This window comes from Oncorhynchus gorbuscha, linkage group LG07 (genome assembly GCF_021184085.1).
Source record: "Oncorhynchus gorbuscha isolate QuinsamMale2020 ecotype Even-year linkage group LG07, OgorEven_v1.0, whole genome shotgun sequence".
In the NCBI taxonomy this organism is placed as follows: Eukaryota; Metazoa; Chordata; class Actinopteri; order Salmoniformes; family Salmonidae; genus Oncorhynchus; species Oncorhynchus gorbuscha.
This window is the reverse complement of record NC_060179.1, coordinates 61,982,697-62,001,694: the sequence shown is the minus strand read 5'-3', so window position 1 is coordinate 62,001,694 and position 18,998 is coordinate 61,982,697. Positions and strand designations below refer to the sequence as shown.

Sequence of the window (18,998 nt, the reverse complement as noted above, 5' to 3'; positions counted from 1 at the left end):
GGAAAGGCCTGCATGCCTTACAAAAGATATTACACGGTTAAATTTGCTCTCCCTCTCTCTCTCTGTCTGTCTGGCATTCTATCTCACTGTCCCTCTCTTTCCTCAGTTAATGTGTCTATACAGAGAGAGAGAGAAAGAGAGTGAGTGAGAGAGTGAGAGAGTGAGAGAGAGAGAGAGAGAGAGAGAGAGAGAGAGAGAGAGAGAGAGAGAGAGAGAGAGAGAGAGAGAGAGAGAAAGAAAGAGAGAAAGAAAGAAAGAAAGAGAAGTTGAGGGAGAGAGAAATGGAGAGATGAAAAGAGAGAGAGAAGAGAGGGGAAAAAGCTTTAAAAATAACTAAACGAGGTGGTGTCCCTTGAGGATTATTGACTCTGGGTAATACATTTACATTTTAGTAATTTAGCAGACACTCCAGAGCGACTTACAGTTAGGGCATTCATCGTAAGGTACCTCGGTAAGACATCCACATATCACAGTTGAAGCAAGTACATTTTTCCTCAATAAAAAAGTCAGGGCGGGATTCTGCCGAGAAGGTAGTTGCTCTGTTAGGTTTTAATGTAGTCTGGTAAGTCTCTCAGACCCTAGCTACTATCTACCCTGCAGCCATAATATCTCTTACATAGGCTTTTCATTAACATCTGAAGCCTCACTTTATAATAAGGAAATATTGTAGGCTAGCATTAGGCCACAACGTATTTGAAATGATCTAATAATAAATGGATGTGACTGTGTAAAAGCTGACTTGTAGAAAACATTATGGTCGTCCCTTGCATGGACTTCTGGTTGGTTTCATCTCGTTCCTTCTGTCACCACTGGCCCCAGTATTTTATGGGTCTGACAGTAGCCGGTTAGGCCATGAATGTGGCTGCTTGTGATGACATGACCATACACTATTCAAAAGACCAGACCAGACACCCCCTGGCATGCATGTGTGTGTGGGTCACACACAATGACAACGGCTGAGAAACAGGTACCATAAAGCATGAGAATGCTCCCCTCTGCTCCCTCTCTGACCTCTGTGGGTCTTTGTTATTCCAATTCATCTGCGCTCCACTGGGACTGACTGGCCTGTCCAAGTGGCTCTGTCTCGTACTTCGTACTCCAACCACCGTAGTGCCATAAACCATCAGAAACTAGAGTTCTCTCTATGTTCTGGCCAATTATCTGAGCAGCAGAGGTTCCCAGTAAATCTACTGTATGATAACAGGACATACTCCACAGACATTGGAGTGCTCTGGTTAAATATGGCATGTCTGTGTTTGTGTATACAGTATCTGTGTGTGCATTTGTATGTATACTGAACAACAATACAAACGCAACATGCAATAATTACATTGATTTGACTGAGTTACAGTTAATATGAGGAAATCAGTCAATTTAAATAATTTCATTAGGCTCTAATATATGGATTTCACATGACTGGAATACAAATATGTATCTGTTGGTCACAGACACCTTTAAAAAATGGGCCTCACAATGGGCCTCAGGATCTGGTCACGGTATTTTTGTGCATTCAAATTGCCATTGAAAAAAATGCAATTGTGTTTGCTGTCTGTAGCTTATGCCTGCTCATACCATAACCCCATCCACACCATGGGGCACTCTGTTCACAACGTTGACATCAGCAAACCGCTTACCCTCATCAAGCCATATACGTACGTGGTCTGCGGTTGTGGAGCCGGTTGGACGTACTGCCAAATTCTCAAAAATTATGTTGGAGGCGGCTTATGGTAGAGAAATTAACATTCAATTCTCTGGCAACAGCTCTGGTGGACATTCCTGCAGTCTACATGCCAATTGAACACTCCCTCAAAACTTGAGAAATCTGTGGCATTGTGTTACGTGACAAAACTGCACATTTTAGAGTGGCCTTTTATTGTCCCCAGCACAAGGTGCACCTGTGTAATGATCATGCTGTTTAATCTTCTTCTTGATATGCCAAACCTGTCAGGTGGATGGATTATTTTAGCAAAGGAGAATTGCTCACTAACAGGGATGTAAACAAATTTGTGCACAAAAGTTGAGAGAAATAAGCTTTTTGTGCGTATGTAAAATGTCTGTGATCTTTTATTTCAGCCTATGAAACATGGGACAAACACTTTACATGTTACGTTTATATTTTTTGTTCAGTGTATATTTGTAGTGGTTGGTGGTGGTGTATGTGTGTAGCCACACTGCAGCAGCCCCAGTGCCCCAGCTCTCTGACCCTGTATTCTGTGAAGTGCTGCCAGAGCTGTTTCCTGCTCAGAGCCTCAGAGCTCCGGCAGGAGGAAGGGAGCTTTGAAGCGGTCGCACAGCAGTGTGTTACCGAACATCAGGCATCCCAAAACAGGTCTGCAGGGAGGAAGTAGAATGCACACACACACACACACACACACACACACACACACACACACACACACACACACACACACACACACACACACACACACACACACACACACACACACACACACACACACACACACACACACACACACACACACACACACACACACACACACACACACACACACACACACACACACACACACACACACACACACACACACACACACACACAGCAGTCCTGGGGGTATAGATGCTAGGATGTAAAGAGGTTTAAATCATTTGTTGGAAGTCTCCCTGGTTCTTTATATTTAGGTCCTGACAAAGTTCGCAAGGTCAACCTGATGATTGGTTGGGCCTGTCTTCATAGGGTAATAGTATAACAACCTGTTATGAGATGTATTTGACTTTATAACTATTATTTTCTTTGACTGTCCCACATGCTCAGTAGATGTCAGAGCAAATTGCTTGAGAGGCTCAATGTGATTTACATTTCTCTAGAAATGAGTCTGCACTGTATTCACGATGATTGTATCACCCTGTCAGTGGATGTTAAAGGAAATGGGTGGAGAGGCTCTTGAAGTATTTATACAGTGAAGAATTAAAATATTTATACTGGACACAGCCACTCTTTAAGATACAATATTTCTGTTACCATGCAGCCAGGATGGTATCATGCTACAGAGCATTTGGAGACGGTCCCTGGCTGATGTTTATCATTTTCCCTCTCTCCGTGCCATATCCATATTTTTCTCTCTGAGAAACATTCTCTGACACCTGCTCCAAAAGCAGTCATGCACCCAAGGTACCTGACAGGCCTGTAGAGACATAAATATTTGTTTTCCCGGGACACAAGCAGATTTTAAAAATTGGATCAAGTCCCTGCTTTGCCTCTATCCTTTCTTTCTTTCTTTCTTTCTTTCTTTCTTTCTTTCTTTCTTTCTTTCTTTCGCAAGCTTGTCTAACTATCTTAGCTGGCATGCTTGCTTGCCAGTGGCAGCCCGTCATTCAGGGAAGGAGGGGGCAGGGCCCCACCTGTTTTGAGCCCCACATTCTTTGCCAAAACAATTATAGAAAAAAAAGTTTGCACATCTCAATTATCATTAGAAACTACATTTGTTTAAGCAAGTCAGCCATATCAACTATGTTTTTTTAAGGCATTAAATGAGGCTGAATGAACTGTTTCGCGACCAGACATGGCTCGCTGATAGCCAGGTGTAGCAGTGGTAAGATGTTGGGACTGCTGGCATGCATCACACTTTCTTGGACGGAAAAGGACCCTGGACGCAGGTCGGGGAGTATCGCCGTCCGAAGGAGGAGATTGAAGCAGCAAAGGTGGAACGGCGACGTTACGAGGAGTTGGAGCAGTGATACAGGAACGAGAGGCAGCCCCCCAAATAATTTTTGGGGAGGGCACACAGGGAGATTGGCATAGTCAGGGTTCAGACCTGAGCCAACTCGTCGTGCTCAACTCCTCGTACCTGGTAGGTTAATTGATAATTTGTGTCAGATTGAGGGCATCAAGCTTAGATTGTAGGATGGCTGGGGTGTTAAGCATGTTCCAGTTTAGGTCGCCTAGCAGCACGAGCTCTGAAGATAGATGGGGGGCAATCAGTTCACATATGGTGTCCAGAGCACAGCTGGGGGCAGAGGGTGGTCTATAGCGGGCGGCAACGGTGAGAGACTTGTTTTTAGAGAGGTGGATTTTTAAAATTAGAAGTTCAAATTGTTTGGGTACAGACCTGGATAGTAGGACAGAACTCTGCAGGCTATCTTTGCAGTAGATTGCAACACCGCCCCCTTTGGCAGTTCATTCTTATCTGAAAATGTTGTAGTTTGGGATGAAAATTTCAGAATTTTTGTTGGTCTTCCTAAGCCAGGATTCAGACACAGCTAGAACATCTGGGTTGGCAGAGTGTGCTAAAGCAGTGGGAAAAAAACTTAGGGAGGAGGCTTCTAATGTTAACATGCATGAAACCAAGGCTATTACGGTTACAGAAGTCATCAAAAGAGAGCGCCTGGGGAATAGGAGTGGAGCTAGGCACTGCAGGGCCTGGATTCACCTCTACATCACCAGAGGAAAAGAGGAGGAGTAGGATAAGGGTACGGCTAAAAGCAATGAGAATTGGTCGTCTAGAACGTCTGGAACAGAGAGTAAAAGGAGGTTTCTGGGGGTGATAGCTTCAAGGTAAAATGTACAGACAAAGGCATGGTAGGATGTGAATACAGTGGAGGTAAACCTAGGTATTGAGTGATGACGAGAGATATACTGTCTCTAGAAACATCATTGAAACCAGGAGATGTCATCGCATGTGTGGGTGGTGGAACTAATAGGTTGGATAAGGTATAGTGAGCAGGACTAGAGACTCTATAGTGAAATAAGCCAATAAACACTAACCAGAACAGCAATGGACAAGGCATATTGACATTAAGGAGAGGCATGCTTAGTCGAGTGATCAAAAGGGTCCAGTGAGTAGTGAGGTTGGTTGGGGTCACGGCGATTCAGACAGCTAGCCGGGCCATCGGTAGCAAGCTAGCATAGGATGGAGGTCTGTTTTTAGCCACCTCGTGCGTTTCCGTCGGTAGGATTAGTGGGGTTCCGTGTGGTAGAGGGGATCAATCCAATTCGCCAAAAAAATAGATATAGTTATAGAGGCCTAAGAAAAAAGAAAAAATTGTCCGATAGGTCTATTCAGATAGCAGCCGATAAGACAGCTAACTATTAGCGGACCGCAGATGGGCGTTCAGGTAACGTCGCGACGGAGGAGCCAGCTGGATAACTCCTTCGGGCAGATAACGTCGGTAGTCCAGTTGTGAAGGCCCGGTGGGGCTCCGCGTTGGCAGTAAAATGGGTCCGGATAGGTGATTGTAGCCCAGGAGTGACTGATGGAACTCTTCAGCTGGCTAGCTCCGGAATAATTGATGTTTGCTCCGGAATCGACGTAAGCTAATAGTAACACGGATAGCAGCTAGCTAGCTGCGAGATCCAGGTTTAAATGTCCAGAGCTTGCGGTTGAAATCCGGGGACATGGAGAGAAAAACAGATCACGTATGTTCCGGTCCGAGCCGCGCCATACAAAACTGCCGATAGATTTTCGAGCTAAAGGATAGCTGATGACCACAAACCGTGGTTAGCTGAATGCTAACGATTAGCCAGTAAAGATGCTAACTAGCTTCTGGCTCGCTTCTGATTAGCTTCTGGTAAGCTTCATGCTAGCTTCTGGTTATGCTAGCTTCTGGTTAGCTTCTGGCTAGCTTCTGGTTAGCTTCTATGGAGGATTACAGATTTGAGGTAAATAATACTTTCTTTAAAAAATATATATAAATTGGTGAGGCGGGTTGCAGGAGAGTGCCGGGCTACTGGAGGTATCCAGCCAGGATGAGTTGTGTCAGCGCTGCGCTCCAGACCTTCGGTGCGCCTCCACGGTCCAGTGTGTCCTGCGCTGGCTCTACACACTATGCCTCCAATGCGCAGTCATAGCCCAGTGCATCCTGTGCCAGCTCACCGAGCTAAAGTGAGTATCCAGCCAGGATGTGTTGCGGTAGCTCCATTGCCAGTACGTCTCCTCAGTCCAGTGAGACCTGTTCCGGCGCCACGTACTAAGCCTCCAGCGACGGTCCCCAGTCCGGAGCCTCCACTTATGATCGGTGGTCTGGTTCCTCCGGCGATGATCAGCGACCCGGTTCCTCCAGTGAAGGTCCATGCACCAGGGCCGCCACCAAAGCGGAGGGATATGTGGGTGGAGGGGTCTACGTCCCGAACCAGAGCAGCCGCCGTGAATTTTTTATTCTCTATTTTGGTTAGGCCAGGGTGTGACTAGGGTGGGCATTCTAGTTTATTTATTTCTATGTTGGTGTGGTTCCCAATCAGAGGCAACTGTCTATCGTTGTCTCTGATTGGGGATCATAGATAAGTTGTCCTTTTTTGTTTGGGTTTTGGGGGTAGTTGTTTTCTGTTTAGTGTCTGCACCTGACAGGACTGTTTCGGTTTTCCCTCTTTGTTATTTTGTTTGAGTGTTTTGAGTAAAAAAATGTATCATGAACACTTACCACGCTGCGCTTTGGTCCACTCAAGCACTGTGACATACATAGAATTAAGCATAATGATTATAGCTCTAGATTGCAGAAAAAAAACATGTTTCAGTGTTTAGGAAAAATGCAAAAAATTATACTTCTGGACCATTACGTAGTTTGTACCACCTCATATTTTGGGGTTGCATGATGCCCTTGAGTGAGTCACACAGTGATTGGTCATGATGATGAATAACAGTGATCAGGTGAATAGATCAAATGGGGTATTCTGCTCTCAGGTGTTATCCACATCGATGGGACCGCAGTGGAGAAGGTGGAAAGCTTTAAGATCCTCGACGTACACATCACTGACAAACTAAAATGGTCCACCCATACAGACAGTGTGGTGAAGACGGTGCCTCTTCAACCTCAGGAGGCTAAAGAAATTTGGCTTAACACCTCAAATCCTGACAAACATTTACAGATGCACGATTGAGAGCATCTTGTCGGGCTGTATCACCGCCTGGTATGGCAACTGCACCGCCCACAACCGTAAAGATCTCCAGAGGGTGGTGCAGTCTGCCCAACGGATTACCGGGAGCAAACTTTCCGCCCTCCTGGACACCTACAGCACCCAATGCCATAGCAAGGCCAAAAAGATAATCAAGGACATCAACCACCCGAGCCACTGCCTGTTCACCCCGCTATCATCCAGAAGGCGAGGTCAGTACAGGTGCATCAAAGCTGGGACAGAGAGACTGAAAAACAGATTCTATCTCAAGGCCATCAGACTGCTAAACAGCCATCACTAGCGCATCAGAGGCTGCTGCCTATAGACATAGATTAGGAAGCACTGGCCACTTTTAGAAAAGGATCACTGGCCACTTTTAGAAAAGGATCACTGGCCACTTTAAACATGTTTCTGTATCTAATATTACTTATCTCAACTGTATAAACTGCACTCCACACTATTCTACGGTATCTCAGTCACTTTTAAATTGTGTTTACATATTTCATCACCCATTTCATATATACAGTTTATACTGTATTGTATTCTATACTACACCACTGACTGTGAAACGGCCATCTCCAGCACATCAGAGGCTGCTGCCTATAGACATACAGTTAAAGTCGGAAGTTTACATAAACCTTAGCCAAATACATTTAAACTCAGTTTTCGATTATTCCTGACATTTAATCCTAGTAAAAAATCCCTGTTTTACGTCAGTTAGTATCACCACTTTATTTTAAGAATACAAAATGTCAGAACAATAGTAGAGAGAATGATTTATTTCAGCTTTAATTTCTTTCATCACATGCCCAGTGGGTCAGAAGTTTACATACACTCAATTAGTATTTGGTAGCATTGCCTTTAAATTGCTTAACTTGGGTCAAACGTTTCGGGTAGCTTTCCACAAGCTTTGTTATGCAGGTGAATGAGGACCCAAAAGCGACTTGGCGAAAACAGAGTCTTTAATCCAGTAAAGTAAATATACAATACTCCTAGACAATTCGGAGCGGTAAATAAAGCATAAAGAACAATTCCACTCGTAATGACGAGAACAGACTGGAGACTCGATCATGAACTGCAGGTTGCCTCGGGAAGGCACTTGACCGTAGCAGACTCAGACACCTGCTCACCACGCAGCATCTGAGGGAAACACGACACGACAGGGCGATACAAAGACACAGCACGGTGAACAATATACAAGGATCCGACAGGACAGAAACGGAAAACAAGGGGAGAAATAGGGACTCTAATCAGGGGAAAAGATAGGGAACAGGTGTGGGAAGACTAAATGATTGATTAGGGGAATAGGAACAGCTGGGAGCAGGAACGGAACGATAGAGAGAAGAGAGAGAGAGAGGGAGAGAGAAAAAGGGGAACGAACCTAAAAAGACCAGCAGGGGGAAAACGAACAGAAGGAAAAGCAAAATGACAAGACAATATAAGACAAAACATGACAGTACCCCCCCACTCACCGAGCGCCTCCTGGCGCACTCGAGGAGGAATCCTGGCGGCAACGGAGGAAATCATCAATCAGTGAACGGTCCAGCACGTCCCGAGACGGAACCCAACTCCTCTCCTCAGGACCGTAACCCTCCCAATCCACTAAGTATTGGTGACCCCGTCCCCGAGAACGCATGTCCATGATCCTACGTACCTTGTAAATAGGTGCGCTCCCGACAAGGACGGGAGGGGGGGAGGGAAGACGAACGGGGGTGCGAAGAAAGGGCTTGACACAGGAGACATGGAAGACAGGATGGACGCGACGAAGATGTCGCGGAAGAAGCAGTCGCACAGCGACAGGATTGATGACCTGGGAGACACGGAACGGACCAATGAACCGCGGAGTCAACTTACGAGAGGCTGTCGTAAGAGGAAGGTTGCGAGTGGAAAGCCACACTCTCTGGCCGCAACAATACCTAGGACTCTTAATCCTACGTTTATTGGCGGCTCTCACAGTCTGTGACCTGTAACGGCAAAGTGCAGACCTCACCCTCCTCCAGGTGCGCTCACAACGTTGGACAAACGCTTGAGCGGAGGGAACGCTGGACTCGGCAAGCTGGGATGAGAACAGAGGAGGCTGGTAACCCAGACTACTCTGAAACGGAGATAACCCGGTAGCAGACGAAGGAAGCGAGTTGTGAGCGTATTCTGCCCAGGGGAGCTGTTCTGCCCAAGACGCAGGGTTTCTGAAAGAAAGGCTGCGTAGTATGCGACCAATCGTCTGATTGGCCCTCTCTGCTTGACCGTTAGACTGGGGATGAAACCCGGAAGAGAGACTGACGGACGCACCAATCAAACGACAGAACTCCCTCCAAAACTGTGACGTGAATTGCGGGCCTCTGTCTGAAACGGCGTCTAACGGGAGGCCATGAATTCTGAACACATTCTCGATGATGATTTGTGCCGTCTCCTTAGCGGAAGGAAGTTTAGCGAGGGGAATGAAATGTGCCGCCTTAGAGAACCTATCGACAACCGTAAGAATCACAGTCTTCCCCGCAGACAAAGGCAATGAAGTCTAGGGCGATGTGAGACCATGGTCGAGAAGGAATGGGGAGCGGTCTGAGACGACCGGCAGGAGGAGAGTTACCTGACTTAGTCTGCGCGCAGTCCGAACAAGCAGCCACGAAACGGCGCGTGTCACGCTCCTGAGTCGGCCACCAAAAGCGCTGGCGAATAGAAGCAAGAGTGCCTCGAACACCGGGATGACCAGCTAACTTGGCAGAGTGAGCCCACTGAAGAACAGCCAGACGAGTGGAAACAGGAACGAAAAGAAGGTTACTAGGACAAGCGCGCGGCGACGCAGTGTGCGTGAGTGCTTGCTTAACCTGTCTTTCAATTCCCCAGACTGTCAACCCGACAACACGCCCATAAGGAAGAATCCCCTCGGGATCAGTAGAAGCCACAGAAGAACTAAAAAGACGGGATAAGGCATCAGGCTTGGTGTTCTTGCTACCCGGACGGTAAGAAATCACAAACTCGAAACGAGCGAAAAACAACGCCCAACGAGCTTGACGAGCATTAAGTCGTTTGGCAGAACGAATGTACTCAAGGTTCTTATGGTCTGTCCAAACGACAAAGGAACGGTCGCCCCTCCAACCACTGTCGCCATTCGCCTAGGGCTAAGCGGATGGCGAGCAGTTTGCGGTTACCCACATCATAGTTGCGTTCAGATGGCGACAGGCGATGAGAAAAATAAGCGCAAGGATGAACCTTATCGTCAGACTGGAAGCGCTGGGATAGAATGGCTCCCACGCCTACCTCTGAAGCGCCAACCTCGACAATGAATTGTCTAGTGACGTCAGGAGTAACGAGGATAGGAGCGGACGTAAAACGTTCTTTTAGAAGATCAAAAGCTCCCTGGGCGGAACCGGACCACTTAAAACACGTCTTGACAGAAGTAAGAGCTGTGAGAGGGGCAGCAACTTGACCGAAATTACGAATGAAACGCCGATAGAAATTAGCGAAACCTAGAAAGCGCTGCAACTCGACACGTGACCTTGGAACGGGCCAATCACTGACAGCTTGGACCTTAGCGGAATCCATCTGAATGCCTTCAGTGGAAATAACGGAACCGAGAAAAGTAACGGAGGAGACATGAAAAGAGCACTTCTCAGCCTTCACGTAGAGACAATTCTCTAAAAGGCGCTGGAGAACACGTCGAACGTGCTGAACATGAATCTCGAGTGACGGTGAAAAAATCAGGATATCGTCAAGATAGACAAAAACAAAGATGTTCAGCATGTCTCTCAGAACATCATTAACTAATGCCTGAAAAACAGCTGGCGCATTGGCGAGACCAAACGGCAGAACCCGGTACTCAAAATGCCCTAACGGAGTGTTAAACGCCGTTTTCCACTCGTCCCCCTCTCTGATGCGCACGAGATGGTAAGCGTTACGAAGGTCCAACTTAGTAAAGCACCTGGCTCCCTGCAGAATCTCGAAGGCTGATGACATAAGGGGAAGCGGATAACGATTCTTAACCGTTATGTCATTCAGCCCTCGATAATCCACGCAGGGGCGCAGAGTACCGTCCTTTTTCTTAACAAAAAAACCCCGCCCCGGCCGGAGAGGAAGAAGGCACTATGGTACCGGCGTCAAGAGACACAGACAAATAATCCTCGAGAGCCTTACGTTCGGGAGCCGACAGAGAGTATAGTCTACCCCGAGGAGGAGTGGTCCCCGGAAGGAGATCAATACTACAATCATACGACCGGTGAGGAGGAAGGGAGTTGGCTCGGGACCGACTGAAGACCGTGCGCAGATCATGATATTCCTCCGGCACTCCTGTCAAATCGCCAGGTTCCTCCTGAGAAGTGGGGACAGAAGAAACGGGAGGGATGGCAGACATTAAACACTTCACATGACAAGAAACGTTCCAGGATAGGATAGAATTACTAGACCAATTAATAGAAGGATTATGACATACTAGCCAGGGATGACCCAAAACAACAGGTGTAAAAGGTGAACGAAAAATCAAAAAGAAATAGTCTCACTGTGGTTACCAGATACTGTGAGGGTTAAAGGTAGTGTCTCAAATCTGATACTGGGAAGATGACTACCATCTAAGGCGAACATGGGCGTAGGCTTGTCTAACTCTCTGAAAGGAATGTCATGTTTCCGAGCCCATGCTTCGTCCATGAAACAACCCTCAGCCCCAGAGTCTATCAAGGCACTGCATGTAGCACCCAAACCGGTCCAGCGTAGATGGACCGACAAAGTAGTTCAGGATCTAGATGGAGAGACCTGAGTAGTAGCGCTCACCAGTAGCCCTCCGCTTACTGATGAGCTCTGGCTTTTACTGGACATGAATTGACAAAATGTCCAGCAAGTCCGCAATAGAGGCACAGGCGGTTGGTGATCCTCCGTTCCCTCTCCTTAGTCGAGATGCGAATACCTCCCAGCTGCATGGGCTCAGTCTCTGAGCCAGAGGAGGGAGATGGTTGCGATGCGGAGCAGGGAAACACCGTTGACGCGAGCTCTCTTCCACGAGCCTGGTGACGAAGATCTACCCGTCGTTCTATGCGGATGGCGAGAGCAATCAAAGAGTCCACACTTGAAGGAACCTCCCGGGAGAGAATCTCATCTTTAACCACTGCGTGGAGTCCCTCCAGAAAACGAGCGAGCAGCGCCGGCTCGTTCCAGTCACTAGAGGCAGCAAGAGTGCGAAACTCAATAGAGTAATCCGTTATGGATCGATCACCTTGGCATAGGGAAGCCAGGGCCCTAGAAGCCTCCCTATCAAAAACTGAACGGTCAAAAACCTGAATCATCTCCTCTTTAAAGCTCTGGTAATTGTTAGAGCAATCAGCCCTTGCCTCCCAGATAGCTGTGCCCCACTCTCGAGCCCGGCCAGTAAGGAGTGAAATGACGTAAGCAACCCGAGCTCTCTCTCTAGAGTATGTGTTGGGTTGGAGAGAGAACACAATATCACACTGGGTGAGAAAAGAGCGGCACTCCGAGGGCTGCCCGGAGTAGCAAGGTGGGTTATTAACCCTAGGTTCTGGAGGCTCGGCAGACCAGGAAGTAACAGGTGGCACGAGACGAAGACTCTGGAACTGTCCAGAGAGGTCGGAAACCTGAGCGGCCAGGTTCTCCACGGCATGGCGAGCAGCAGACAATTCCTGCTCGTGTCTGCCGAGCATGGCTCCTTGGATCTCGACGGCAGTGTTACGAGCGTCTGTAGTCGCTGGGTCCATTCTTTGGTCGGATCCTTCTGTTATGCAGGTGAATGAGGACCCAAAAGCGACTTGGCGAAAACAGAGTCTTTAATCCAGTAAAGTAAATATACAATACTCCTAGACAATTCGGAGCGGTAAATAAAGCATAAAGAACAATTCCACTCGTAATGACGAGAACAGACTGGAGACTCGATCATGAACTGCAGGTTGCCTCGGGAAGGCACTTGACCATAGCAGACTCAGACACCTGCTCACCACGCAGCATCTGAGGGAAACACGACACGACAGGGCGATACAAAGACACAGCACGGTGAACAATATACAAGGATCCGACAGGACAGAAACGGAAAACAAGGGGAGAAATAGGGACTCTAATCAGGGGAAAAGATAGGGAACAGGTGTGGGAAGACTAAATGATTGATTAGGGGAATAGGAACAGCTGGGAGCAGGAACGGAACGATAGAGAGAAGAGAGAGAGAGGGAGAGAGAAAAAGGGGAACGAACCTAAAAAGACCAGCAGGGGGAAAACGAACAGAAGGAAAAGCAAAATGACAAGACAATATAAGACAAAACATGACAAGCTTCCCACAATAAGGTTGGGTGAATTTTGGCCCATTCCTCCTGACAGAGCTGGTGTAAATGAGTCAGGTTTGTAGGCCTCCTTGCTCCCACACACTTTTTCAGTTCTGCCCACAAATTTTCTATAGTATTGAGGTCAGGGCTTTGTGATGGCCACTCCAATACCTCGACTTTGTTGTCCTTAAGCTATTTGGCCATTTGCCGCAAAGCACCCCCACAACATGATGCTGCCACCCCCGTGCTTCACGGTTGGGATGGTGTTCTTCGGCTTGCAAGCCTCCCCCTTTTTCCTCCAAACATAACAATAGTCATTATGGCCAAAAAGTTAGATTTTTGTTTCATCAGACCAGAGGACATTTCTCCAAAAAGTACAATCTTTGTCCCCATGTGCAGTTTCAAACCGTAGTCTGGCTTTTTATGGCGGTTTTGGAGCCGTGGCTTTTTCCTTGATGAGCGGCCTTTCAAGTTATGTCGATATAGGACTCGTTTTATATAGATACTTTTGTGCCTGTTTCCTCCAGCATTTTTGCAAGGTCCTTTGCTGTTGTTCTGGGATTGATTTGCACCTTTTGTACCAAAGTACAGTCATCTCTAGGAGACTGAACATGTCTCCTTCCTGAGCGGTACGAAGGCTGCATGGTCCCATTGTGTTTATACTTGCGTACTATTGTTTGTACAGGTGAAAGTGTACGTACCTTCAGGCATTTGGAAATTGCTCCCAAGGATGAACCAGACTTGTGGAGGTCTACAATTATTTTTCTGAGGTCTTGGCTGATTTCTTTTGATTTTCCCATGATGTCAAGCAAAGAGGCACTGCGTTTGAAGGTAGGCCTTGAAATACATCCACAAGTACACCTCCAGTTGTCCCAAAATTATGTCAATTAGCCTATTAGAAGCTTCTAAAGCCATGATGTGATTTTCTGGAATTTTCCAAGCGGTTTGAAGGAACAGTCAATTTAGTGTATGTAAACTTCTGACCCACTGGAATTGTCATACAGTGAATTATAAGTGAAATTATCTGTCTGTAAACAATTGTTGGAACATGACTTGTCACGCACAAAGAAGATGTTCTAACCGATTTGCCAAAACTATAGTTTTTACAAGAAATTTTAAGTGGTTTTACAACTATTTTAATGACTCCAACCTACAAGTGTGTGTACATTTACCTTCAACTGTAGATTGGGAATCACTGGCCACTTTAAGGAAATTAAAACACTAGCCACTAGCCGTATCATGCATTACTCATCTCAGTGTATAAACTGTAAACTATTGGGGTTTGTTAGTCACTTTAAGGTGTGTAAATATTGCATCACTGTCCATCTCATGTATATAGTTTGTTCCACCATTGTATCTTAGTCCAATGCTGCTCTGACACATATGTACTTATTCTTAATCCATTCCTTATTTAGATTTACGTGTATTTTGGGTATAAGTTGTGAAACTGTTAGATATTACTTGTTTAGATATTGCTACACTGTCAGAGCTAGAAACACAAGCATTTCGCTACCACCTCAATAACATCTACTAAACACCGTATGTGCAAGCACATATGATTTGATTTGAGATGTTTTGATTAGACAGAAAAAGTAAGCCAGATGAGAAAGGAGGACGGGGTTAGACAGAACAGAACACAATGAACACCCAGCCTGCAGGCTCTGTGAGGAGGGAGTTTAATGGCACAGGATAGGGTTTTGCCAGGAGGGGTTCTGTGGTGTTATTCTTGGCTTCACTGGTTAGGGTATCTAGTATCTGGAGGTATCCATGGCCCATCAGAGGTGAGGGGCTGCAATGAGTTTTAAAGGATAAGGAAAAATATAACATGCTCTCACAACTACATGAACCATATATGGCTGGCTCTCTATGGTAGAACGGTGTATTCTATTTCCTACTCACGCATAAAGAAGACGCACGCGCGCCTGCTATAGCGCGGGCACACCGGTTGGCGGTGACGTTTGACAACGCTCGGTTTCTCTCCAGCAAAGCACAGTCAACCTCGCGTGTCAACCGTACAGACGGACTGAAATTCCCCACGGAATTAGCCGAGCCGATTCGGGGACAGCCAGCGGTGGGAGAGTGTCTCTGTTAAGGCAACGAAGAGGACACGGTTTGTGAGAGTGAACGAATCCCCTCCTTTCGGATGCTGTTATAAAATAGGTTATATTGATATGTCATCCTGCAGTTATGATTGAATCATGAAGTGACTTGATTTACACGGAAAAGGAGAGCGACCAACAGAGGGGGAGCAAGTGTTGAGGACCGGAGCATTTTCGGTAAGGTAGGTGTTCTGGCAATTATGAGACCATGCATGCTTTGGTAGGCTACTGTAAAAAAAAGTGCAGAGAATTACAAACTTAACATTTAGAGTTTTCTACTGGAGATGCCAAATCTATGTTATGGTGCACATTGTATAGGCTATTCGAGGGAAAATCGGATTTGAATAATGAGAGAGGATTGCATTTGGCCTCAATCCAAACATTTAGATTTTTCAAAAGGTGATTTGGAGAGATAGCGGGACAGTGTCAAGGACGATAGTATTGCATGTGATTTTGTAGCATAAACGCTTAGAAAGAAGGATCCTGGGCCGATTTGCCAAAACCCTAGTTTGTTGACAAAAATTGTGGGGGTTTTACTATTTCAAAACCCCTCTGAAACGTGGTACATTTGAGGAACTTCAACTGTAAAGATGTATTTACTTTCACTTGTCAGTGCAGTTTTTCAAAATAGCCACTATAAGTATAAATGTCAAATCAATTTGGTATAAAATTCAAAACAATAAACAAGTCAAACAATAAGTTAATCAATCCAACTTAAGCTAAACAGATCAAAATAAAACAACAAGAAAACCCCCCAAATATATTCAGTGAATATCAGGTATCAATTATCAGTCCATCAATTTGTCATGTTTTGTCTTATATTGTCTTGTCATTTTGCTTTTCCTTCTGTTCGTTTTCCCCCTGCTGGTCTTTTTAGGTTGTGAAACTGTTTTCTATTCCCTTCCTTAGATATTCTACACTGTTCAGAGCTGCTCCCAGCTGTTCCTATTCCCCTCAATCAATCATTTAGTCTTCCCACACCTGTTCCCTATCTTTTCCCCTGATTAGAGTCCCTATTTGTTTTGATTTTCCGTTCCTGTCCAGATGTAAAGGATCCTTGTCTTTTGTTCACCAGAACTGTGTCTGGTACACCCAGTCGTGTCGGTTTCCTCAGATGCTGCGTGGTGAGCAGGTGTCTGAGTCTGCAGGAGGGGTTCACGTGCCTTCTTGAGGCAACCTGCAGTTATGATCGAGTCTCCAGTCTGTTCTCATCAGAGGTGAGGAGTGGAATTATGCTTTATGATTGAAAAAGATTTACATTTACTGGATTAAAGATGGTAGAACGGTGTATTCTATTTCCTATCACGCATAAAGAAGACGCACGCGCGCCTGCTCTGACGTTTGACAACGCTCGGTTTTCAAGTCGCTTTTGGGTCCTCATTCACCTGCATAACACAATTAGTTAGTCAGTTAGTCATGGTTGGTCTGGTGGAGTGGTTGCCGGTGTGTGTCTTTGTGTTGGGGAGGAGAAGCTGTAGGGTCTGGGCTGGCAGTTGCTGGATGGAGGTGGTAGTTGTGGTTGGTCGGTGCTGTGTCCAGGGTTGGTGCTGCTGTTGGGGCTGGGACCAGGAAAACCTGGGTTGGTGTTGGGGCCGGGTTGGAAATCGTGCTGGTACCAGGGCAGGAAACCAGGGGTTGGTGCTGGTTTTGGTGCTGGGACTGGGGACCTGGGAAGAAACAGGAAAAACAGGAATTGGGAACCAAGAACTGGGAACGGGGGCTGGGTTGGCATCTATAGAGGGCAGGAAGGACAACCTGTGGAGCAAGCAACATTTGAACAAGGGAGAGAGACCTGCAGGTCAATGGTGGAATTTCCCTCAATGCCAAACATTTAGTGAAGGTCTGGTGTTTGGTCCTTCTCCACGCCTCCTCTGGTGGTCTGGTGTTTGGTCCCTTCTCCACGCCTCCTCTAGGCGGTCTGGTGATTTGGTCCCTTCTCCACGCCTCTTCTGGTGGTCTGGTGTTTGGTCCCTTCATCCACGCCTCCTCTGGTGGTCAGGGTTTGAAGTCCCTTGGGGTTCAAACGCCTCCTCTGGTGGTCTGGTGTTTGGTCCCTTCTCCACGCCTCTTCTGGTGGTCTGTAAAGATGTTTGGTCCCTTCTCACAGTTTTTCAAAATACACTATCTGGTGGTCTGGTGTTTGGTAAAATTCAAAACAATCTTCAAGTCAAACAATGGTGTAATCAATCCAACTTAAGCTCCTCTGGTGGTCTGGTGTTTGGTCCCTTCTCCAATATATTCTGAATGGTCTGGTGTTTCAGTCCCAATTCTCCACGTCCTTTCTGGTTGGTCTGGTGTTTGGTCCCTTCTCCACGTGTCTTTGGTTGGAGGAGGTGTTTGGTCTGGGCTCCACGTTGCTGGTGGTCTGGTAGTTTGGTCCCTTCTCCTGGGACCAGGAAACGCCTCTTCTGGTGGTCTGGTGTTTGGTCCCTTCTCCAGGAAAACCTCCTCTGTGTGGTCTGGTTGTTTGGTCCCCAGGGCAGGAAACCTCTGGTGGTCTGGTGTTTGGTCCCTGGGACTGGCCTCCTGGGAAGTCTGGTGAAAACAGGAATTGGGAACCAAGAACTGGGGTCTGGTGTTTGGTCCCTTCTCCATGCCTCTTCTGGTGGTCTGGTGTTTGGAGCCCTTCTCCACGCCTCTTCTGCAGGTCTGGTGTTTGGTCCCTGTGGGCTCCACGCCTCTTCTGTGGTCTGGTGTTTGGTCCCTTCTCCACGCCTCCTCTGGTGGTCTGGTGTTTGGTCCCTTCTCCACGCCTCCTCTGGTGGTCTGGTGTTTGGTCCCTTCTCCACGCCTTCTGGTGGTCTGGTGTTTGGTCCCTTCTCCACGCCTCCTCTGGTGGTCTGCTGGTGTTTGGTCCCTTCTCCACGCCTCTTCTGGTGGTCTGCTGGTGTTTGGTCCCTTCTCCACGCCTCCTCTGGCGGTCTGGTGTTTGGTCCCTTCTCCACGCCTCCTCTGGTGGTCTGGTGTTTGGTCCCTTCTCCACGCCTCCTCTGGTGGTCTGGTGTTTGGTCCCTTCTCCACGCCTCCTCTGGTGGTCTGGTGTTTGGTCCCTTCTCCACGCCTCTTCTGGTGGTCTGGTGTTTGGTCCCTTCTCCACGCCTCTTCTGGTGGTCTGGTGTTTGGTCCCTTCTCCACGCCTCTTCTGGTGGTCTGGTGTTTGGTCCCTTCTCCACGCCTCTTCTGGTGGTCTGGTGTTTGGTCCCTTCTCCACGCCTCCTCTGGTGGTCTGGTGTTTGGTCCCTTCTCCACGCCTCTTCTGGTGGTCTGGTGTTTGGTCCCTTCTCCACGCCTCATCTGGTGGTCTGCTGGTGTTTGGTCCCTTCTCCACGCCTCATCTGGTGGTCTGGTGCTGATTGTACTCCCCTGTCGCCTGCTTTAGGCGTAGGTTTAGAGTTTTGGTCCTTCTTGTGTGGTGATGAATGGTTCCTGGTTCTGGTCTGGTTTTGTGAGAGGGAACCAGACCAGGGGAGTACCAGCCAAAACCGTTTAGAAGAGTTTGTGCATATATTACAACAACATTATGTTAGTTTTGGACTTCGGTAAGTTATTTTTCTTCCGGTTGTTCTTGCATACATTGTTTTTCTTAAGTCCACACCCCTTCATCTGTGATAGATCAACAGTAGGGATTTTTCAGTAAAGTCTTTGTTGTCTTATAACAAGAGACAACTCATTTTCATGCACATTTCTTAATTGTGAAACACTGCACCAAACATCTTAGGTAGCTGTAAAATTGAGTGACTAAGATCTCCTCTGCAAAAACATCAGTTAATGACACATTTCTTGAGTTATCGTAGATTAATT

General features: G+C 47.0%; 1 protein-coding gene across 4 annotated transcripts in view; it reads left to right on the top strand.

The window, feature by feature from the left end:
- Window positions 1-15,328: 15,328 nt before the first annotated feature.
- LOC124040169 (inactive rhomboid protein 1-like) overlaps window positions 15,329-18,998 on the top strand; it is a 65,471-nt gene continuing 61,801 nt past the window's right edge. For 3 of the 4 annotated variants that reach the window (XM_046357091.1, XM_046357089.1, XM_046357087.1), the window contains exon 1: window positions 15,335-15,379. The gene's annotated coding sequence lies outside the window, so the exon portion shown is untranslated. Of the gene's footprint in view, window positions 15,380-18,998 lie in introns of all 4 variants that reach the window. The other variant, XM_046357088.1, reaches the window with a different exon arrangement.